General features: G+C 45.4%; 1 long non-coding RNA gene across 2 annotated transcripts; it reads right to left on the minus strand.

The window, feature by feature from the left end:
* Positions 1–3,682: 3,682 nt before the first annotated feature.
* Positions 3,683–7,743, minus strand: LOC136009346 (uncharacterized). 2 transcript variants are annotated; one of them, XR_010610512.1, is made up of 3 exons: positions 7,610–7,743; positions 5,234–6,613; positions 3,683–5,155 (listed from the first exon to the last, which is right to left on the minus strand). It is a non-coding gene; the product is annotated as an uncharacterized LOC136009346 (long non-coding RNA). The 2 variants fall into 2 exon arrangements; XR_010610513.1 differs by lacking the exon at positions 7,610–7,743 and adding an exon at positions 7,103–7,248.
* Positions 7,744–24,403: the final 16,660 nt, after the last annotated feature.

Below are 24,403 nucleotides of genomic sequence, written 5' to 3' on the forward strand. Positions count from 1 at the left end.
GGCACTCAGCCTCCCAGGAGCCACACATCATCCTTGTGGACCCATCTGCTGCCTCGTGTCCTTTCCCTCACGCTGGAAGGGCAGGAGGACCCCTGGAGAAGGAGCAGATCCTTGTGCCTCAGGTCCTGTCCTGTCTACCTCATGTACATGTGTCAGGACCTGGAGCACAGGGACTGGTTTTGGCAGCACTGAAACCTGGGATTATATTTTTTAAGGACATAGCAGGGCCTGTTGTCATAATATGAGGGGCAATGGGTTTAAACTAAAAGAGGAGAGATTCAGGCTGGATATGAGGAAAAAGATCTTTACAATGAGGGTGGTAAAATACTGTAACAGGCTGCCCAGAGAGGTGGTGGATGCGCCATCCCTGGAGACATTCAAGGCCAGGCTGGCTGTGGCTCTGGGCAGCCTGATCTAGCTGCAGTTGTCCCTGCTCATTGCAGGGGGACAGACTAAATGACCCGTGAAGGTCCCTTCCAGCCCAAACTGATCTATGATTCTATATGGTGTACAAATGCAGGCTGGATTAGCTCCCTACAATAAGGCTGGGTCCCCTGGCTATTTCTGTATCATCTCTTGCACTTTTGTTGCCCTCCACAGGAGGCACACAAGGACTCCCCCTGCACCTCCAATCCTTTCCCCTTGCTGCAGGAAAGAAGCGTTTGGAAGTGTTTTCAGCCCGATCCTCCTTGTTAAATTTAGCACAAGCTTGTGAAACACCATCAGGAACAGGAACAGCAATTAGAGGGCTGCATGTTTTGGTTCATGGTTATCTGCAAGGTCAGAGAGAAGTACAGCCTGCGTGTAGTGAACTAGCGGGTTCTTCAGTTCTCCTGCAGTTTAAACACAAAGGCATATACTCAAAATAAGAAGCAAAGCAGAATGTGTTAGCTGGTTCTGACTCTCACAAACCTAAGCACCTTCCCAAACACACACCCACCGAAATTGTTCCTTCATTTGCAGTATTGCTAGAACACGTTTAGTGGAGGTTAGCTTTGATGAAGGCTGGGAAAATCAGTGAACAACCTGCCACCATGCAGGGCTCCCAAACCATACCTCCTTCTAAACGGGGATCTCCCTGGAGATCTTCAAGCTAATGGCGTGCCATCTGACAGAGAATGAGGCCAGAAGATTTTCGTGCTTAGAGTGTTTTACCATCCTTTGCTCTTCTTCTTTTACCTTTTCCTTCTCCCTCTCTCTTGCTGCCTGCTCAGCATCACCCTCCCTTTGCTTTCAGTCCTCTCCCATGCTCTGTCCCCACTGTCTTGTGTGTTCTCCCAACACTTTTCTTTGAGCCTCCTCCATTTCCATACCAGATCACCTTTGTCCTGGCTCTCTCCTGACTCCCTTTGGTCTCTTGGGCTTTCTCCTGCCTTCACCTTAGTCCCTCCCTCCCTCAGGCCAGGTCTCTGCCTGCCCACAGCACTGCCGGGGGACACAGTCCAGTGGTCGCTCCCTTTTCCACTGTCGTGTCAGTAGCACCACATGCAGCAAGCATGGCAAGAACAAGCGTGTTCTACAGCATGAGAAGGGACATACATCCATTCATAAGGCTGGGCCAGCACCTCCCTCAGGCTCAGCCTCACTTTGACTTGCCATGGGCAGCTCTCCAGCCTTCATCTCATTTCATTCCCTCTGCCTCCCTCTCCCTTTCTTCTCCTGCCTTAGTCCACGTCATTTCCACTGCAACCAGAATACGCTCTTGCTTTTCTTTAATGAACCCAGGGCGAAATGTGTCTGCAGGGTATTTTTAGCAGGAGGCTTGGCAACCTGGCAGCCCTGGGCATTTTGCCACCTTGAACAAAAAATGTGCATCAACCAGATAAGAGTTACAATGGGGTGCTTGGGGGCCTCCAGGGGGGAGCACCCTCCTTGCTGCCTACCTGCTCTATGGGGCAAGGGAGTATGGCCATGAAGCTGCCTCTGATCCATACTCACCACTATCCCACACCCTGCCATGCAGGATGGCTCAATGCACCCGCCTTAGCTTCTTGTATTGTTTAAATGTATAGCAGGAGGGGCTCTTGGGAAAGCTATGGGAGTTCAGTGGAAGAAAGCTGTCACTCAGCTGGAGCAGGGATATCTCCTGGGCACAGCATTGCTGCAGGCAGTATGTGTGTACCACCTAGTCCCAAAAAGTTGCCTTGGGACATATAGCAGCCAGGGTGGGTACAAGCACAGCTCCCTGTATCATTGCCTAAGGTTGCACCTTTCCCACTGCTTCATCCCTTTAAGGGCAGCGCCAGGGCTGGGGGTGAGGTGGTAGTCCCCTCACGGGCGCAGGGTGAGTTCTGGGAGCCAGCACCATTTGCCCCACTGTTGTGGCTGGCACAGCTTGCTTGGAGCTGCTCTCCACTGACGTGTCAGGCAGAGCATTTGCAAGTGAGGATGGACTGCCATGGTGATTTCTAGCTGCAATCAGTAGGGAGCTGCTGTGGGACTGTAATTTGAAAAGTAAATATGACATCCTGATAATGCTTTAAATATCGAATCTCGAGTTCAAGGGTCAACATCTTACTAGAGAAATGGAATTACTTCCTAGAGTAATTAAATGTCCCGAGGAATGTATGCAAAAATGACACTTTTTCCAAGCAGGGCATTCTGGGGGAGGGAGAGATTATAAGGCAATGCGCCCAGTTTATTTATGTAGCCTCTTGATCACCTTAGCTACCTTTATAGTTAAGGAAGGGAGAGAAGCTTCTTCAGGAAGTATTTTCAGGGGTAACACAGATGCTCTAAATACTCTTCAAATAGGCCTATCTTTCCCATCAATGCCCCAGGGGAGTATCCGGCTGGCCACCTCAGGGACCAGCAGCTGTGACAACCTTTTCCAATCCACACTGTTCCTACCAGACCTGCAAGGACTGGGCCAGGCAGGCATCATCTCAGTCTCCTGACAAATGGCACCTTCTGTGCCAAGTGGAATAACGTCAAAAGGAGCCATTCCTGAAGGTGGGTGTTGAGGATGTTTATTTGGCGGTGGGTATGTGAGGGTGGCTGCCTGCCTGTGTGCATGCAATGGGGGATCCTCTGCCTGGAGCACGCTGATGGACAGAGGGATTGGAAGAGATCTCCAAAAGCATCTCTCTGCCCAAGAAGTGACCAACTACACACGTGTTGTGCTGTGAAAGATGTTCTTACATTATTCTTAAGGACCTTTGTCTCCACTAGAGAGGTTTTTCACCCATCCAATAGGAAGAGCGGAGCAGACTTGTTCCCCTCGTCATCTACGAGCTGTTTCATGAGTTTTGTTACTGTATCCCCATCAGTATGTTTTTACACCTAAGCCATCCAGTTCTTTCAGCCCTCCCATGTAGGTCATGTTTCCCAGACCTCTGCTATCCTTGGACTCTTTCCAAAGGGTCCACATCTCTCCTAAGGTGCATTGCCTAAAACTGGCTGCACTATAACAGCAGCAGCATACCAGGACTACGCTGAACAAAAGGGTGATTTCTTCAAAAGAGCAATGCTTATCATTATTCCTCCCAACATGACATTTGCTTTATTAGTTTTGGGTTTGGTAAAAGTGTGATTTAGAATCTTTTCTGGAGAACTGCTGCTTAACCAGCCGTTTCCACCTGGTATTTGTTCAGCTGATTATTCCCGCCTAACTGTAAATCCTTGAACCCTTCCCCGCTGAGTCGTGTCGCACCATCTCTCTGAATTGCCAAAACAGTGTGTCTTTTTTCCTGGTTTTGCCTCATTTTAAATTTTAAATTCTGATCCTCTATCCTGAATACCTGCCAGGCTGGTGGTCGCAATCCACGTTCCTCCATGCTTTGACAAATGATGCCAGGTAGAACCAGGCACCAAGCCTGAGTCCCTTTCTGTGTCTCTACACTTGTCAACCATGAACCATGAACAGCTGCTCTTCGGACTGGGTGGTCCAACCACTTTTGTATTGAAACTGTATTTCTCTGCTGTGCTTGAAGATACGTGATTCAGATTTGAAAGCACGTGAGACAGCACCAACCCTTCCTCAAGACAGTGCTGGGCAAAGAAGATGCTGCTGGCAAGGCAGCAAGAAGTAAATCTTGTGCCAGACACGTGCAGGGCTTAGGTGCTTTACAACTCAGCTTGACTAAGCCTAAAGAAGCCAGGTACATCCCAGGTGTCTGAAGGGTGTAGTGCACTTGGGCAGAGAAGTGGAGCACCCAGCCTATGTACTTAGATGCCTCTGGGACTGTTAAGGTTCTGTTTAGGTGCCCATGCCTGTTTGCTGGCTCCAGCTCTCACAGTGCAGATCTCCCTGATAGGCCAAAGACACTATTTGGCACAAAAGTACATCAAATCATGCTCACATTTTTGGAGATGCTCTTCTGCATGAGAAAGGCTTTCAGTGTCCATGAACTTACATTTTTATTTCGGAAAACTTCTCTGTCCAGGAAAACACTAAATACTGACAACTTTAATCCTAATTCACCATAAGAACCAATAACCAGGTACCGGAAAGGGCTGCAGCCTGCAAGGTCATGATTCTTGAGCAGCTGCTAGATTTTGGTTACCATTAGTGCCTTGTATTAAGAGCCAGTGAGTTGCTTCACAAGATGGGATTTTGAGTTACAGTGAAACCTGCATTTTGCCTTCCCCTCGCCCCTTCCCGGTATTAAAACCTTGAAGAGCTGCAGCACACAGGACAAAGGAGAAAGCAACAGGAGAGCGGCAAGGTCACACATCTGCTGCTTTCCACACTTTCTTATCTCTGACATCACGGGCATCAAGGTCTTTCTTCTCATTAAAACAGCTGAATAATTTCAAACCATACACAAACTGTCTAAAACTGTGGCCTTTTGTCGTAGTCATAATATGTGATGTCTGGCCATGAAGATGTCTCTTAGCAAAGCTGGGTGAAGGGGCTGAGGAGATAAGCAGCTCTGTGCAAACACGTCAGGAAGCTTTGCCTCTGCCTCCGTCCCTTGGGCTGAGAGGCTGCAGCACATCCAGCCAGGGGGCGCGGTGCCATCGACGGGGCTACTGAAAGCATTGGGATGTGGCCCCATCCCACCCTCAGGAAGTGCAGGGCCAGCTCTGAGCTGATTTTGTGGAGCACTGTTTTGTAATGACCCCACCTCTGCTTGAGGTGCACTTAATTAGCAGTGGAGAAACCACAGGCCAGAGGTGGGAAGAGGAAACACTGGGAAGAGGACTGGGAGAGCTGTGGAAAAACAAAGAATAAGGTATGTTATAGGTGAAAATACATTAAAAAAGAAAGTAGAAAAGGAGGGAAACGTACTCTTAACCAACAAATGTCTCATACAGCTTGGATTTTTTCAAGCAGTGGCAGCCTAAGCTGAATTCAGAGCACACTGCCTCTTCCATGCCTTCACGCCTGTCTTTTGGATGATTCTCAGATCGGCCCATTGCACACACCCTGTGGCTGCTGCACCTCAAATAGCTGCTGCTGGGATCTCAAAACCACACCTGTGGCCCCCACCCTGCTAGTCCTGGTGAAATTCATTAACGGCAAATCATTTGTCATGACACAATGTGGGATGTAAAAGATCTATTTCTGGTGGTTTCACACACCTCCCTACTTGGTGATTAGTGTTTAGCATCTGGGAATGCAACAATCTGGGAAAGCTAAGGGGTTAGCAAGTGGATGGGGGTGGTCTGCTCTGTGAAAAATTATACGTGTGCTGAAGTAAGTGGATAAAGATGTCCATGAGGTTCCAAAGCTTTTCCTCCAGGAATAGAAATGATTGTGAAAGATGGAAATTGGGAAAAATTGTGTAACAGGTGGCTACTGACAGCAGCAGCTAAACACAAGTGTTAGTAGTTTTAGTCCTTCCTATGTTATTTGTGAAAGCTTGGCCTCACAGCTCCTCCCTGCATTTCATCCCCACTGTGAGCCCAGCAGCTTGCCTTTGGCTGAAGCACATCTACCAGCAAGGCTCCCACCCTTTGCGGGCGTACTGCTCATCCTCACTAGTAAGGATGAGCTCTTAGTTCTTACAGCTCTTAGTTCTCATATAGCTCTTTTTAATACCTGGCTTCAACTTCCAGCTGTTTATGTTGTGTCTTTTTCTACCAAAGAGAGGTGGGTTTTGCTACGTGACACCATTTCTTTATGAATGAAATGGCACCATCAGCAAGTCAACTCAGGCTTCTTCTAAAAAGCTGAACACTGACAGATGCTGCCTTTCATCTGTATTTTTCTGAATATTCCCTGCATTTTTTGATGGTTTTGGAAGTGTGGACACCAAACCAGGAGCTAGTTTACCCACTAGTGTTCTCTCCATTTCCATGCCTCTACTTGGTGGAACCCCATTACACCCTTAGCAACCTAGAAGTGGTAGGGAAAGAGGTAGAGTTTTTTCCTCTAGAACAAGATGCACTGTTCTCCAGGTGCATTGTGGTTTTACTCTATCAACCTTTTTTCTTTAAACACTGGGTCCTGACTGCTGCTGGAAGGAGGTTGACAAAGTTTCAAGGTGACCAGATTTTCTTTGGAAATAAGCCATCTAGCAAATGTTCCCTTTCTGACAGGTCCAGATCAACATGATGCTTCTCTGATAAAACATTTATCAGAGACAACCTGAGGCACATTGCCCCAGTCCCAGTGGTGCAGCTCCTGTATCTTCACTCAGTTGCTCGAAGACAGCAGAACATGACCCTGCAAAAGTCAAACAGCAAATGTTACCAATGTGCAGGTATTGTCTGGGCATTATTCCACAGTTGGAACAAACCGCTGATCAAATGTATACGGAAAAACAAGGAAAAGTTGGCATGACCAAATGGTCCTCGAGTGGAATAATGAGTGGGAGTACAGTGGAGCATCCTGGCAGTCAGAGCATTGGACCACTGTGGCAAAAATTCCAGCTCCTCCTAGACAGACATAGTTTATTCATGGATTACTAAGTCTTTTAAATTGTCTTACTCTGGGTCCTGCTTCTTGAATATTAGTACCTGTGTACTAATGCCCTGGGCAAAGGAAAAAGAGAAGAATAAGAAACACACGAACTAGCAACAGTGCCGCTTGCTATAACTGCAGGATACAATAAAGCCTGGGTGGAACAATTATTCCTTTTGACATTTCTAAACATTTCATGCGAAATAAATCCAGTTCTGCTGTCACTGAATATATGGAAACAAATCACTAAACCTTCTGCATTTCGTGTGGATGATGAAATCGAAATCTGTTATTTCAGCATTTTTCTCTAAGTAGCTGCAGGCTCCATTCAACTACTGAATCATCTTTGGTGAAGTGAGGTTTCCTGGAATTATCCCAACAAAGCCCTCCAGGATATCCATTCTGTAATTTAAAATAGGCAAGCAATTCAGGTTTATACTTTGGTGTCAAAATTGTGTGAAATTTCGCAATCGCAAAATAATCTGCAGAAGAGAAATTATCATTTCTAACTGCTACTAATGAGAAAGAACAATAATTAACACCTGTCAAATGCGTATCTGCTGATATGGGTACAGACACATCTCTTTTATATATGTAAAGCTTCAAACCTGTGGAGCCAAAGCCACCCTGAGGCACAGGACCCTTACTCTCCCTCTCTTCTCACCTCCTCACATTCTTTCAAATTCAAAAGCTGAAAAAATACAGCCGGAGCAATCATGAGAGTGTCAGGGATAAATAACCCTATGAGTACAAACTCACTGGTAGGCCTTTCCTGATGAGCAAGGTGGGACTCACTAGAAGATTTGAAAGGTGTCCCCTATGCTCAGACCATCCAGGTTTGCCAGCATTTCCTCAGCGTCTGGCTTGAAGAGCTGAGCCTGAAAACATTGCCCTCCCACCTCCAAACACTTCTCCCCCACTAACGAATAATGATAGTGTTTATTACAATGTCATCTGTAATGGATTTCAGCTGCCTGGGACCTGAGGAAGCAGAACTTCACAGCCTCTCACTCCTTCTCTTGTGAGGACCATTCACCTTGCTGCCACACCTTGAGAGCTGGGCATCTGGTGGTCTCACTGTCACACATACACACACACAAAGGCAGCAACACCACCTCTTGGATCCTTCTTATCTAAGTAGATACCATAGGATAGGGGCAAGTGAGCCCATGAGTTCCTCAAGGCAGGTCAGATGTAGAGATGAGCAACACAGCCAGATTTTCCACACTCCCATGCAAGTGCCTGAATCATTGGCCCCAGCTTTCCCATCCTTAGTGCCTTCCCAAATCCCATCTTCAGTGTGTACCTGTATGGTCTAGAACACCTTGTCTTTTGGTTGCTTCCAGAAATTAATGACTTCTTTATTTTTTTCAGGCATCACTGAAGGCAGGGATACCATCATGGTTAGTAGGGATTTCTGCTACCTGATGACTCTGTGTCCTATGTTTGTAGCTCCTCGTGCCTGTCCTTCCTCTCCGCCTATGCCAGTGCCTTTCAGATAGGGAAGTCCAGAGCGCTCTTTCTGAGGTAAAAGCTGTGAGGTATGGTTTTCATTTTCACAAGGAAGATGGAAGAGGTGAGAAGAGAGACATCCTGATTGGAAACAGAGAACACTGGGGGTCCTGATGGAGCAGGCTCAGCAGTGGGTACTCCAGCAGGAAGGTCAGGAGGACATCAGGCAGGAAACTGAATACCTGCTAAGTCACCCTTGTGTTGAGTGAGACCATAGCAGAGCAAAATGGAGTGGGATGGATGGAGAGGTGACGAGGAATGCCTAAACAGGTCGTGTGGGACCTGCCTGCCTGCGTGTGCTAGGATTAACCTCCTGACACCAGGCAGCTGGAGAGGCAGTGAGGGACCCTGGGGACCAGGTAGGGTCCCGCAGAGACCTGTTAGCACAGCTGTGTGGAGACAGGTCTTGCAAAAGAGAAGCAGCTGTGGGAATCAGAGAGGAAAGTCTCTATGTGGATGAGGAGGGGAAGAAGACTGGCTGCAGCTGAGTAACAGGTCAGGGGAACAATTTCAAACCAGGAGGTCAAAGCCTGTGTGTAAAGTTACATATCTCAGAAGACACTTAAGAGAGAAATCTGGAGGTGTTGTATAGAGATATATAGGCAAGAGTGTTGCTTTCTTAACAAAACCTGGGGACTGAAATCCCCCAAAGACTATCCTACTCTTCTTCAACTGGAACAGACTCCATTTTGTTGTCAGAAGTCACTAAGGCCAGGCAATCCAGGTAGTTACTGGGCTCTGTGAGCATGCTTTGTTGATAAAGATAAAAGCCGCTTTTGAAAAGTACCTGCAGAAGTTAAGCAAGGACCTAGGGAGCAAGGCTTGTTTGGGTGAAAGAGTACAAGTGTTCCTTTTGGAAGTAAAGACTGTGAGTTAGGCATTGGCTGCATAGCTTAGTGGTGGGTCAAAGGAAACTGGTTGTAAGCTTCTGACTCAGTGTTTCAACAGTGCCATGTCAAATGGGTTGCAAATTGACTCCAAGAGTCTGAATTTCAATGTGGTTACCTGTCTGTGTTACCAAAAAGAGCATCTTGGATTCTGAACCTCTGCTCTATGGAAAATTAGTTCAGTTATTTTTTCCATATGTAGCTTTGGGTGCCCATCTTTAGAGCTGTCATCCGATTTCATGTCCCCTTGGCTGGAGCAGGAGCCCTGTGGTTTGTTTCAGCAGGCATAGGATAAAAGATGAGATGTGACTGCTGGTTACATCAACTGTAGGGCCAAATACTGTGAGACATTTCTGGAGTGGAACATGTGGAAAACCTGCTCCTTGCAGAAGCTGGTAAGGAATGAGAAAACAGGAATTAAGAACTGGTGGAAGATCCTGCCCTGAAAAATAAGAGGCCAAGCAAGACAGAAACATGATTTATGGCCTAAAAATGAACCAGAAGAAAAAATCTGCAACCCAAGTGAGATTCATGCATGCTTCTCTGAAGCTACATTGTCTTGCCACTGCGATACCAATATGCTGCTTCACACTGTAGGCTTGCTATTCTCTAATCCTTTCTTGTGACTCCTTGCCTCTGCATAGGCCCTTGTTCAGCACATTCAGTGGTTCTGCAAGTTTAGGGGTGTGAGCAGTTGCATTTCCAGGGTGTTTCCTGAGAAAACTGCATTTTCAGACGGAGCCTGTGTCCTGGTTCCTGTAAACAAATGATAGTTAAGGCTCAGAATGGTTTTACAGACATAAAACTGTTTTGATTCCAGTTAAAAGCAAAGGTGGGGCTCAGTTTCTTTTTTCCAAAGTCCTTGCAGCATTCTTTTGAGCCATAAATGTTGATTCTCTACGGAATAGCTGTGAACAGCGCAGAAGGACACATATGGTCCTGATCCCAGGGTTCATCTACGGGCTGTGAGGACATCAAATGGTGCAGTATTTACATACTTCCAAGGCGAACTGGACCCTAAACTGTAATTATAAATAGTGTGATTTGGTTCTAGTTTAACTGATGCAATTTCTACTAACCATAATGCTGCATTTTATATTGATTTAAACTGAGAAAGTAGCTCCAAGCACATTTGGACTATGCATATTAACCCAGTCCAGGGTTAGGTTAGGCGTGTTTATAAGGTCCATGTCACCCGGGTGGTTTGGAGCCAAGATGGTTCATATCAGTCAACTGTGGGATCTCTGTTCTGCAGTCTCCTGTGCTTTTGGGCTTAAGTTTGGAAGCTGCTACAACTGGGATGTAAAATCATGTGTGTCACATTTAAACATGGGTTATGTGGAGACCTTTCCACAAAGAAGAGTTTTTCCAGAGCAGCATACTCCCGATGAGCTCCGCAGCTTCCAGAACACCAGATCCTGTGCCAAATTCATGTAATCTGCTTTATAGCTGATCCTAAGGTTTTCTGCATAGAGTGCCTCTTCTGCCAGAAGAATGGACACAGAGAAGCCTTAATTAGGTGGCTCTTTCATTATTTATTTATTCAGAGCACACATTCATTCACATTGTATTCACTGAGCTTTAGTCAAATCCCAAGTCATTGTCTGCCTGCACACGAGTATTTACCTAAAGGTATGGGTTTAAACTGATTAACTCACACTGGAGCAAGCACCTAATGTAGGCACTGATATTGGCTTAATACCTTACTCAGAAGTACTCTGAAGTTGGCTAAGGTCTTGTACGGATCCTCTTCTTTGAGAGTAAAGTGTTTGCACAGTGGCAGGACTCAGCTTTACTGGGTTGTACAACGGCTGAGTTAAACTGATACAGTGCTGAGGTGCATGAAAGCAGCATGTCTGGAAGCGGGCTGCTGGAGATCTGGAGGACCTCAACTGCATTCTTGGTAATGGAGACTGACTTTGTTCTTTCAAAGCTTCCAGCAATATAATGATTGCTATTTTAGATCAAGGTGAGTAAAAGCTGCTGGTACCTTCCCCTGGTGTGATGTGTCCTTGCCCTGTCCTGGAGCAAACTCATTTGCTTTGCTAAGCACTCACAGATGCCTGGAAGTGGAAAGGGCTACAGACCCACCCCTTCTGCCCCAACTCCATTGCTAATGAAGCACACACACGTTTTCTGCCACTGGGGTTGTTTTCCCACTTGGGTGGATTCAGGCTGCCTCCTGAGTATTTTAATCCTCCTCACCCACGATTGAGACCAGAAGAGCAGAAGAAGCACTCTGTTTTATCAGCTGCATTTCTTCCTTCGCCTTATCAACAAACAAACTCCCAGTTGGCTCTGTTTGACTTCTAGGGTTTATGGGATTTTGATGCTTCCCTTCTTCATTTTCATATTAAAGGCTAAGGCTGGGCTGTGATCCTGCTACTGTAGCCTCCAGCTCCTGAGCTGATAGGACTGGCGCTAATTGCTCAGCTGCCTGATGTAATCACCAGGAGGTGTACTGTGTGTGTGGCTACAGGCACTTCATATTTCCCCCAGCCAGATAAAAAAAAAATGAAGTAGAAAAAAAGAAAGAGTCAATTGGCTCCAGGTCTGTCAATAGTGACTAATCAGCTGCTGCACAATTAATTATGAAGGGGTGTCATTTTAAAACAATTCTGAGGTGGGAAAGAACAGGCCTGGGCCCTTTACCTGCTGGCACTGTTTGTGTTGCTAAGCCAATCCAGGCTGCGTCCTCTATTTCATTTACCTTTTAAACTATTGCCCCCGCATAAGTAAACACTTTCTATAAAGTGTGTGTGCATGCATGTGTGTAAGTGGGTGGAGGGTGATCTGGGAAGCTCTCCACCCTAGAAAAGAAATTACTGATGGAAAGCGGGGGGGAATTAGAGCAGCATAATTTGGCAGTAATTTCTGAAAACCAGAGGAAGATAATGGCAGGTGGATGAAACAGAAATAGCATGAAACAGTCTGGGGCTGAGTCCCAGAAACCAGAATTGCTATTAGATATGGGAATGGAGGTGAGAGGTGTCCCTGCAGTGCAAACGTGAGACTGTTGCCCCCAGCAGCATGTCGAGGGGACAAATCCCTTTAACTAAGCTGGATCTCCCAGGCTCTGCTCCCAGTGGTGGCCGGCATCCTTCACCCGTTCCCCAGGGGATGTGGCTGCTCAGAACAGCATGGCACTCCTCCTCTCCATCCTGCAAGCAAAAACTCTCTCTTGCAAAGCAACACTCATTCTTCAAGGAGGATGGCAAGGGAGCTGCTACTGCCCAGTGCCACGCTGAGGGCCCAGTGCCGCACTGAGGGCACTAATTTCACTGACTGGTGACATTAGTGCGTGTGTGTGTGTAAACAACACATTTCCATGCGTTCATGAAAACGAAATACCCTTTTTTAAATAGCTTAGTAGAAGCAAAGTGATGGTGCTAAATGACTGGTCCAGTTTGAGAATTGTCATGCGTTGAGACCATGATCACACCTTGAATGCTCATGTCTGGTAACTGGAGTGGCAAAAGAAGAGGGTTGGTAAGGCAGAATGGAGGATGCTGAGGGAAACCACCTCCTTGGAGATTTTGACTGTAAAAGAGATCTTCTGGAACGGGACAAGGAGCAAGTGTCATAGGGTCTAGTAGGAAAAGTTAGAAATGACCTGTCAAAGTGTTTAGCTTTCTGACACAAAAGCTCCAAAATGCCTTTTGGCTAAAAGTTCTGCCTGCAGCGCTTGCAGTTCTGTTTCATGAGCAAAAAAGAAAGGTGAGCTCCTGTGTGAGTTTGTGTGCATGTTGAATTGCTAACATTGCTTTTCACTGTAATAAATGTAGAATTAGATGAATTATTCCGAATGATTTATTTACTAGAAAACGTATTTTTGTGAGGAAAATGCCGAGGGATAACAAGTTCTGCACTGAACTTTTCAAAATAGAGCATGTTGACTTTTTTGTTTCAAAATTAGTTTTCTTCACTTTATTGGCTATTATTTCAAAAGGGAAAAAAATCATTAAAGGGAGAGCAAAACACTTGATTGAAATGCACATACATTTTACTTATAAGATTTCTAAAATCTCATTTGAAGTTATTTTCACAGCTCTGCGTGTATCTCATCATCGCTGCTCGCAAAGTCCTCCTTTCGTCCTCACAAAAACACGTTACATTGGCTTTATTAACAGCAAAGCATCATTGCACTGGCTTCATTAACAGCGAAACATTTAGTACCTTTAACCTCAGATTCTGTCAGCATTTTGGTGACAGCAGCTACTGGATTCCTGCCACAGCATTTCCCTGCTGTAATGAAATGTGGTTGCTGGAGCTCTGTGTCAGAGGACTTTGAAATATGATGTGAGGGGTTTAGTGGGTTGGGGCTATAGATAGGGGTTACCAGCCTGATTTAGATGAGGAGTCTGTTCAACTCAGTGTCCTAGTTTCGAAGCCTCAGGAAGTCTTGCACTGAGAGCATGGGAAATGTACTGCCCAGAGAAAGGGGTTTAACCTGTATCATCCCAGAAGCAGACAGTCTCTGCAGGAAGGCACCCCTGGCACCATGCAATAGGTAGCACGGGTTATACAGCAGAGCAAACTTAACAGGTGTAGAAGTGCAGGTTACAACATAAACGTATGCTTGGATACTGGTGTAATGAACGTAGTATAAATATTTAGATGTATTTCTACGTCTAATCCTCAGCATCATCATTCTTATGTCAAATGGTTTACAAGAGGCAAAACTGTATTTCAGTTACAGGCATGGCTTCATAATTCTTCAAGTTAATTAAGGCATCCGAATGTGCTTCACGTCTGTTGGCTTCCACTTCATAAATGGCACAAACCTGTAGATAATAAAAGGCTTTTCATATCAGTGACAGTAATAGCAGTTTAGGCCGTAGATGACCGTCCACAACACATCTGTAGCTGAGCGTCCAGCCTGGGAGAAAAGCAGCAGCTATGAGTGTTGTTCGTATGCCTCCTAGAAATAGATCCTTGCTTGTGTTGTGTGTGTAGACATCACATATGGAAATAATTATAGTGGTTTGAATCTCTTTATATTATGTACAAGTGCACCATTCTCAGAGTGTTGCTGTGCAGGTGCAGGTCGCACCAACACCATGTGTGTCCCTGATGCCCAGACCATGACTACTTCTCCAGTCTGGAGCTATCCCTTGCAGCAGGGAAGAGGATAATGAATTTCCTTAACCTCAGTGTTGGCATGGTACAGCAGCGTGTTGTCCTGGTGCCAGTGCAGATGCAGAGTAGTACTCCATAGACCAGTGTCGTGCCAATGTGAGTGTCCAGAGGCCAGGGATGCCTCCACCAGCCATGGTGCAGGAACAAGGGTTCAGCGGTCACCACCTTCCCAGTATAGCGGTTGTGCTGCATTGCTGGAGTCAGCCCAGGGCACAGTTTATTGCTGTTTCTATCTTCATCTAGTGCTTTTATACATAACTTACTGCACAGCAAGGGAGGAGGAAGGGCGGCCTGTGCCCAGTTGGGAAAAAGGGATGGGGTGAACAGGTACCCGAGTGCCACCCTGCCACCCACAGCAGGGGGGCCACAGGGGACCTCCATCAGGGCCTGAGGCTGTGCCACCTGTGGTGGTCCCAGAGCCTTGAAGGCAACTGGGATCAGCTTGGTGCCAGGTGGGGAATCCCCCTTTGCAGCGGAATGCCTACCTGGCCACTTCATAGTGTTTTTAAGGACAGCAAGGAGCCTTATCACACCTCCCCATCTGCCCCAGATGTTTCACATTCCAGCGATGCTCTGTAAATGTGCTGAACCCTACAGCATCTCATCCCCCCACTGCTTGCCACCTCGGGAGCTGGCAGCCTCTGGGCAGGCACCCAACCCCTGGTGAACAGCCCCGCTCTCAAGGATGTCCCCGCAGAGGCAGCAGCAGGTGACACAGCCCTGCCCTGCATCCATGTCAGCGGGACCGCGCGTGGCAGCGGGTGCTGTGCATGCAGGGAGGCTGGACCACGCGCAGCCAAAGTTCAGGTAAACAGAGGGGAGAGGAGGAACGGTCTCCAGCCCAGTGGCACAAAGGCCACTTTGGCCACCTTTGGGTTTCACCTTGAACTGTACGTAGCCAGAGTGCGGGGCTCTGTCAGCACCAGTGCCTCTGCAGCAACAGGCTTGCAGTGGGGTATGCCTCTGGGGGAGCACTCTGCTCCCGAAAGAGTAAATAATTAATAAAGGCCTCTCAGCATCTTCAAAGTGCTGATATCTGTCAGTCTGGAGCCAGACCCCAGTGCTTCGCTGTCTCATTGCCGTGTGGAGTAGCAGCACTCCTTATCCTCCACCCCTCTCCCTCTATCATCTCCCATGTCTCTACTGTTTCAAGGCTTCTTTCTCTTTAAGAGGAAACTCAGCGGAAGCCTAGCTATTCAATATTGTTTCATATTATTTGGTTGTGAAACAATTTAATTTGTTTATGACTCTAAAGGTCAGCTTTGACTGTTACCCAAACTTCTAAAGCATAAAGAATGAATCAGGCTGAAGGGAATTTTGTGTCATGATCAACTGAAGAAAGAGAAGGGGGCTAGTAAGAATATTTAACTGGAACAGCAAGGCAAACTTACCTTCAGCTCAGGTTTAAAAGCCTAGTCAATCATTATACATTTTTTATTATTTGCCTGGTACAAAATCCCCCCTGTAGAAGAAGTAGGAAAAGTCACAGGCCACATTCTTCCAGGTTTTCAGTAGCTTGCTCAGCATTTTGGGGTGGTTTTGTTTTTTGCTATACCTTGAGACAGTTGGAGTGATATGGATTGTGTCGGTGCCTGGATAGATGAGAAGTGGAAACACATTGTGGTTGCAGCTCCAAGCAGGAGACGTTTGCAACAGTGAAGAGAGCAGGGCCAGCCGGGGACTTTGAGAAGGAAGGTAATTCTCACACAGTCATCAGAAGACAAAGGTTGCATTTACACCTGGCCAGAAGGTTTAATCATCTACTATTTCCAAACATTGCAGGCTCACAATCTGTTGTGTCTGAGATCATAAAACATATCACAAACTGGAGACAAGAAACCTAGGGCTTGATTGACCAGAGCTTATCTTTTCTTTTTTCTTCCTTCTTATTTTTCACTCCATTTTCTACTGTGCTTTGGAAAGGACTTGCTTTGATCAGAAAATTCTTACCCAGTATAGCAGGAAATGTGATGCAAAACCTTCTGAAAACCCAGGGATTAATGGGCAATTTTCATTCCTCTTTGCTTCTCTATGTCAAGAGCACTTAGGAGACAGATTACCTGCTGCTAAAACCTCCCTCCCAGCTTGCAGGGAAAAGAAATTGTGGGAAAGGGACCAAAAGCAGAGTAGTATTCAAAGAGGAGCAAGTAGAAACCTCTCATAGGTTAGTTTTCCAGGTCCTACCACAAAAATCACTGACATCCAACCACCTGAAACATTGGGTGTAGGTGGCTTTCATCTGTTTTTGGTGGAGGGTTAAATTATGGTAACACTGAAAGAGTGATGGGGGTGGTTTTGGGTAACATTAGCCACATTTTTGCAGTTTGAGTCTGTAGTTGGTTTTCTCTGTACCTGTGAGGTTGTCAAGGAGGTTTACTGAGCAAGATCAGAGACACCCATGACAAAGAGAGAGTTGGGGAGCGCTATTTCTACTTCCTTCTCCCCATTGTCTCTGCAGGATCATCACCCTTCCCTGTCTGCCTGTGGCCAGGAGGAGAGGGGACATAATGGAGGCAGTGTTTCCCACTGGTGTTCCGTATCTATTGGAGAAAGGGTGGAAGGGCCATGCCCCAGCCCTGGCTCCAGCCTCACTCAGAAGGGTTACGCCTGTGATGGGGAGGGACCCTGGAAGAGATGCTGCTGCTTTGCACCTCGTTTGCGTGTTACAGTGCAGATTCATCAAAGCACTCAGCGCTGGGAGGAGGTTCTGGCCCTATTGAGATGAAGGGTTGCCCTTGTTGACTTCAAAGGGGGATGAAGTTAACCGTTTGACTTCAGTTGGGTTTGAGCCCCTGGTTGGAGTTAAGCATGCGCTGTTGCTGGGTTGGGACCATCCTTTCTCTGTTTGGAAGGGGAAATAAATAGATTCAGTTTTTTCGTGATATATCATCATCTCCCCGACGATACCTCAGTGTGTTTTATGACTGCCAGCTCTGTAAACTCCACCCCCTCAAAAAACAGAGCAGAAGCAATAAGAGATTCCCCAGGAGAAGCTTGTTAAGCAAGGCAGGCAGGAAGGGCCATCTGCCCTGGCACTGCCAGGGGCCCTCAAGGTGTCCCCCACTTAGTTGAGGCTGCTGGCCACCTGATAACAAGAGTGGCATCTTTGATGTTGTCCAGGGCAGCAGTCATACGCGATTGCATAATCAAGGTCACTGGAAAATTACACAAAACTTTGTCCACATCTATCGGGAAAAAAAAAGTGAAGAACTTGCAAAAGGAAAAAAAAACACCCACACTTATACCACCAACATGCCACTCTGTGCGGATGGCAGCGCCAGGCTGTCCCTTCGCTATGCCCTGGAAGCACTGATGAAAACATACTATCCACGCAAAGGCAATTAGAAAGTTTTTCTGGTAGCCACCTGTAGTCAGCTCTGTGGTTTTTCCTCTCTCTCCTTCAGCTACAGTTTCAATTAGGTAATGATGATGTGCAAATAGAAGTAATAGTCCCATGCTTTGCATTGCTGAATACCGCCTTGAGGACTGAAGTCTCAGGGTGGTGAGTGAGTTTAGTCTCACATGCCCTTAGGAGCTATTAAGTCTCTCCAAGGCTACTTTACAGATACAGGAAACAACAAGGCTGAAAATTTGTAAATGAAAATAAAGAGAAAAAGACATTTCAGAATTTATCTTCAGAAAAGAAAGAAGTTGTTTGGAGAAATTTCTGTTATTCCCCGAACATTTTTCTGTGTTAATAAATATGACATCGGAAACTAGAGGTGTTTTTTTTTTCCCTCTTGGTTTATTACCTTTCCCTGCTCCCTTCTATTTATTTTTTTTCCCTTTTATTTTTTCCACTTCTGTTTGTGTGAAAAAGGAAGTCATGGAGAGGACACAAAGGGGAAGAACTTGCAGCATGAAAGAAGCCAGGGATAGAAAGTGAAGCAAGGAGAAGGTAAAAATAAAATAAAATAAAATACCAGAAACAAACAACGAACCTGAAAATGTGGAAAATTTTCTTCTTTTCCTAAGAAAAAGCTGAAAACTCCACTCCTAACCCCGAAACACCTTGCTGGGCAGGTGGTGGGAAGGGTGTGGGTCGACCCCAGTTTGCCCAACTGGACTGGTGGGGGCCACATTTCCTGGATTCCCCTAAGCATTATTGTCCCCTGTCCATGCAGCAGGGATGTCCTGTCATCAGGACAGGGCTTCCTGTAGCACCCACCTCTCTGTATTGCTTCACTGGAGAGGATGCCCCATACACTGCTGGTTTTACACCATTCAAGTCTACAAGCCACAGAGGTTCACGTAGTGTTGTGTAAGGCATCATGAAGCCACTTTGAAAATCTTATGCCTATAACTCTGAATTCAGATTTCTGACTAGCCCCACTTGCAGCCAAGTCATTTCTGAGCAATTTGAGTGCGTCTCCTTCCAATTTCTGTCCTGTCCTTTGGAAGCTTTATTTCTTAAAGCCTCTCACAGCTCCCTGAGGATGGTTTCGTAACCCTTGTTTTTTCTGGTCATGAAGATATATATTGTGGTAGAACTTTTTAGCTTTTCTTTCCAAAGCGATCTCTCTCCCCATGTTGAAAAGGCTCTCTCTTTTCATTCTTTATGTCGTATGTGGAATAGCTGCTTGCATTTGTCTTCTTTAAAAGATCAAATGTTTAATGAACCCTTATTCCTATTTTTATTTGTAAGGAAGCTGTTAGTCAACATTCACATTTCTTTCCAAGCTAATATGTCACATCATTTAAAAGACAAATTATCCCTCTTAATCACATCCATAAACCAGCTGACTTAATTACAGTATAGGAGTGGAAGTGAGGGCACAATCCATCCCATTGAGTTTGCATCGTGCTTTGGTTTTGCTTTTTATATTGACACAGTTTAATTGACGTGAGGCTTTTTGACATGACTTTTTTTTTATTTTATTTAGATATTAGGAAAAAATTCTTCCCTGTGAGGGTGCTGAGACACTGGCACAGGTTGCCCAGAGAAGCTGTGGCTGCCCCATCCCTGGCAGTGTTCAAGGCCAGGTTGGATGGTGCTTTGAGCAACCTGGTCAAATGGAAGGCATCCCTACCCACGGCAGCGGGGTTGGAATCAGATGATCTTGAAGGTCCCTTCCAACCCAAACCATTCTGTGATTCTATGAGTCTATGAAGGATAGAAACTCTTATGCTCAGAACACTGATATTAATATGGTTGTACTGCTTACATAATCTCTGATGAGAACTTTGTTGTGTCTTAAGCTAGTTTAAATTTCCATTGTCTAATTGCATGCTGCAGTGAAAAAAATTGAAAGATTCATCCTAAACGCCTGCGGTCGTCTTCCCAAGGCTGGCAGGCGTGCAGCCATGTACTCCACTTGACATCAGCTACCACAGCCTCCGTCATCAAAAAAGAGTCACTTTCCAGTTTATTAAAGAGATATAAACTCCATTGCTAAGACAAACTATGTACTTCAATCTCTCCAAGGACTGCTAGTTCCTTGCTCAAGAATTTGATGTCTGTTAAACTCGAGGGTGGAAAGCAGATAGGAGTAAGAACATGGATATCTTGTTCTCCCTTTATTATCAGTGTAAGAAAAACCTCAGCAGGCCCATGGAAGCAGCTTGTTTAGTGTTTGTCTCCTCCAAGGGCTGTTACGCATGGTTTATCTCTTGAAGGCTTTCCTGTGCCCCCTGTGCATCTTGGCCGAGCTGAGGGACCCGTTGCAAGGTCTGCATCACATTCAGCCAGCGCCCCAGGTCATTGTGAGCAGTAACAAGCAAAGCTGCTGGGGAAAAAGAGCCACTTTAAAATTGGATGCTCTGACCCTCTGGTGTATGGCCAGGCTGGGCAGTGAGTGCAGCCTCAGCACCCAAACTATCTGGGGAATCACCTTGCTGCCATTGGAAGTGATGGTTTTGGTGGTGGATAGCTGGGAGCTATGCAGAGACAGCCAAGCCTCTGGGTGCCTGTTCCAGCCAAAGGTGCCTTTTTTGGTGGGAATGCACAGGAATCTGGCTCAACCTGCTCCTGGCCTGTTGGGGTAGTGGGGAAGGACACAGTGGAAAGCCAATGAATTCAGGAACTTGGCTTGCTTGGCTGCTTTATGCAGATGTTTAACAATACTGGCAGGGATATAACCTTCTTGCACATACCTCAAGTGTTTACTGTCACCCTCACAACATTTCCTGCATCAGCAGAACTGCTCTTCAGCTATAATTTTTGTTAAAACATCTTGCCTTAAACCCAGAGAGCACCAATGGTGGCCTCAAATCTGTAAATCAGCTGCACTTTGGAAAACAAATCATCGTGGTGGAGTTTTGCCAAGCTAATTTTCTGTGCCCATTTATTATTTGGTTTTCACTTTCTGACCTGATTTAAACAGCCCATGCTCTAACTGTACCAGTTGCATCCAAGATATGAGCCTCATACATGCTTTGAAAATGCGAACTGCTCCATGGCTGCATTTCTAGGAAGAAGAACTGCTACAGAGAAGGGTTGTCCGGCAGCAACCATGGACCCTACAGACAAGAGCTTGCAGGTTGTCTCTGCTTACCTGCTTGAACTGGTAAGATAGTATTACTGAAAGGAAAGCCATGATCTTTCCATGTGCTACAGCAAAAGTGGTGTCTTCTAGGGAGGAAATGACAAGACAACTCCAAATGTGATTTCCCAGTGGTAAATTAGAAGATTTGAAGGTACAGTAGAACAAGCATCTACAAAGGTAAAGCAACACCTGGAAAAAGGGGTAACAGAGGAGAGGAGATAGAGTTGCGACGTTAACATCTACAGTCTGGGAGATGGAAAAAGAGAGGCAGCATCCATGGCCTGCGACAAGAATGGGAAGAAACCAGTGGAAAATTTGATAGTTGTTTAATTGTCCATGTAAAACCCAGCTCAACAGAACTGGGCCTTCACCCAGGACTTCTGCAGGAGGCAGTGTGGGATGGTGTGGTTTCACCAGCACTGAAACAGCATCAGGGTGGACAGAAATGGTTTTTAGCTTTTGTTTTTGGGTTGGGGGTTTCCTATGGTAGTCACCTAAAGTAACGTTGTTCCAGTTACAAGAAAGGCAATATGAAAGTGGAATGGCTTTCATGCAGTGCATTTTCCACCTTATTTTTGTGATTCGTGTAAGTCCATGTAATTAGACAAACCTCATCATGATCCCCACAGCCTCTTCCTTTGCTCATGTGAAAGCCCTTTCAGGTTTGCTGAAGGTTATTACAGTAATGCTATATTGACATGTTAAAAATTACCTATCATTTATAAGAACACACAGTTGTTTACCTCTATCATAAAGCTTTAAAAAACCAAACTGACAAAGATCTTTTCTTCAAAGGGAAAATGGGCTTCCTTGTTGTCATTATTATTGCAGTGTCCTTGTTTCCCCGTCTTGGCGTACAAACAATATCACTATGCAGAGAATAGCCTTGGGTACAGAAGTACAAAATCCAGGACCGATAGATGTACATGGCTGAAAAAAAGAGCTGGGTACGTAAAATTCTCCAATTTCACATTTGTCCTGGCATAGGATTAAGGAGATTTAAAATAGATGAACAGGTTCACGTAGGAACAATTGTTATAACTTCCATCAGAATGGTATTACTGATACCCTCTTTAAAAACGTTTATGTTGCCAGAAGCCGAATGAAGAAGCCTTTGTGTAAAATGAGTCACCCGTGCTAAAATTGCATAGACCTGCACAAGTGCTTGAAAGAGCAGATGCTGGAATTGATGGGACCCAGTTTATTCCAACTTCTGTGAAATTCCAGGTACATTTCTACAACCACAGAGAGCAAGAATAGATCAAGAACAACAAGCCCTTTTATGTGGATAGTAGTTCGTAATGGTAATCACTCCCCTTGGCAATCTGAGTAACAATCATGTTGGCTGAGCTCTGCTGTTCGTATTGATACTGCAATTCACTTTAATGCAGTCAGAAGCATACATCCCATCATCGTTTTTCTCTGGACACGATCATAATCCCTCATTTTGGGTATGTCCCTCCTTCAGGTGGATCCCTAGAGAGATTATTATCTGCATTTCAATGCCTACTTTCATCTTGCGGCTGTAAGCATTTTAAGCCACATCTTCCTAGCATCTTTCTGTTTCCAAGAAGTCATCCTGGTGAGATATCCAGGAACCAAATGTGGTGCCAGGGGCGTTGTGAGTTCCCTAATAAGACAACCGCTCGCACTTTACAAGGGTATGGTTGTGCAAGGATGGGCAGGACAGATGGCTGAACCTGCAGAACGAGTTTCAGCCGTAAATGGTGTGAGCACCATAAATGTTTGGTGCCTTTTTTTTTTTTTTGAAAGCTGAAATATATTTGGGAAGTACTTGCTCAAACTGCAGACTCAGTCAAATATTAACACATGGAAACTGAGGGGGAAAAAAAGATACTTTGAAGGGCTCAAGCATGTGTGGGTTCTTGGTATATTTGCCTAACTATAATCACTGAGGCCACACTTGCAACAGGCTAAAACATTGCTGTGAATAGAAAGTATACCACAAGGGTTCTCAAATATGAAAGTGGGGCTGGAACAAAGAGCAGGCACCAGACAGACTTCCCCTGTTAACGATTACCGGCCTGTCACCCTGGTGCCAGCAGTCTCAGAGATCCCGTCGGGAGCAGGCGGCAGTATCTCGCCCAATGTGACGGGGCTGCTTTGAAACCCTGCCCACAGCCATGCAGTATTCCTTGCTACCACCTCGTCACGAGGGAAAGAACTTTATCTCTCTGCTTTTAAGAGTGTTTGCTTTAAAGATGATTTACCACACTTGACAATTACCGAATTTCCTAAATTCAGCCTGAGGTATTGTTCTTGTTATGTATCTTGTGCTGTGCAAAGCAGTACCTTGGCTGCAGCATGCAGAAGGTCGCTCTTGGTGCACATGGAAGGTCCTCCAATGCTGCTTCCTTCTGCAGTCCTACGGCTCAGGATGTCAGCAGAGACATGAAAACCTTCTGACTGAAGGGAGGAAGAAAACAAAACTGTTGCCCGGCCTTGCAAGAACATCAGCCCACCATTGAGTTAGGGCTTTGTCTACTGTCCTTGTCTGAAGGACGTGAGCTGCAGAGCTGGTGTGGCACAGACAAACACACAGCTGAAAATGTTCCAGAAAAAGGTTTTAAACTTTTTTTTGTCTCTTTTTTGAATATATATTTTGATCCTGTTCCTCAATGGGGTAGCATCTCTAAAACAATACATATACATCAGTAATGAATGTGATCCATTTGGTGCTAATGTGATTTTCTTTGGTTACTCATTGCTGACTCAAGTGCTACAGGAATGCTCTTCCTCCACTCAAATGTGAGGCAATACAAAGAGTTATTGTTTCATTTATATTTTGTTGGGAAATCTACCAAAACCTTTATATTATAATATTTGACAACAGTGTCAACAACATTTCCCTGGACTGCTGCTCAATATACTTTTATTATTTGTTTTCCACATGTTGGTTCTTTTAATCTGTTCTTATTAAAGTCTTCGATGTTTCTGTAATATTGTCATTGTGTTTCTTTTGAAGGGGGCAAGTGTGTGTACTGAAAGATTAGATTATCCTGTTAAAAAAAAAGAGAGAGAGAGAGAGAAAAGGGAGAAATGTCTTCAAAATGAAGTACATCAAAAGTAAAAGTAGGTGACAAATGTTAATATTTGCAAAGTGCTTCTGCTTTGATCCTGCATTTCTATTTTTTTAAGAGCTTGACAAATGTGTCCTGTGGTTTGGCTTCAAACCTCTTTGCTTAGTGCTTTACTTGACCCACAATCCATTTGATCTTCCACTTGTTTTTCCTTCTGTCCAGGAGGCCTCTGTACTTAATAAAAGATTAGTTCGTATCTTTCACTTGCTGCTGTTCAGAGGCATCATTTTTTACTTTTGGTTGGATTAGGTTATTGCATCTGTTTGTTTTAGCAGTTTCTAAAGAGATATTAATGTTGCTGATATTGTTTGGGATGGTTCCCTTCTCATGTCCATGTTAGTAGCAGCTATATCAGATGAGGATCTGGATTGGCTGACTGATTCCGGCACCAGACGTGAGGAAGAGGTGGATGCTGGTGTGGCTGGCTTG

This window comes from Lathamus discolor, chromosome 2 (genome assembly GCF_037157495.1).
Source record: "Lathamus discolor isolate bLatDis1 chromosome 2, bLatDis1.hap1, whole genome shotgun sequence".
Taxonomy (NCBI): Eukaryota; Metazoa; Chordata; class Aves; order Psittaciformes; family Psittacidae; genus Lathamus; species Lathamus discolor.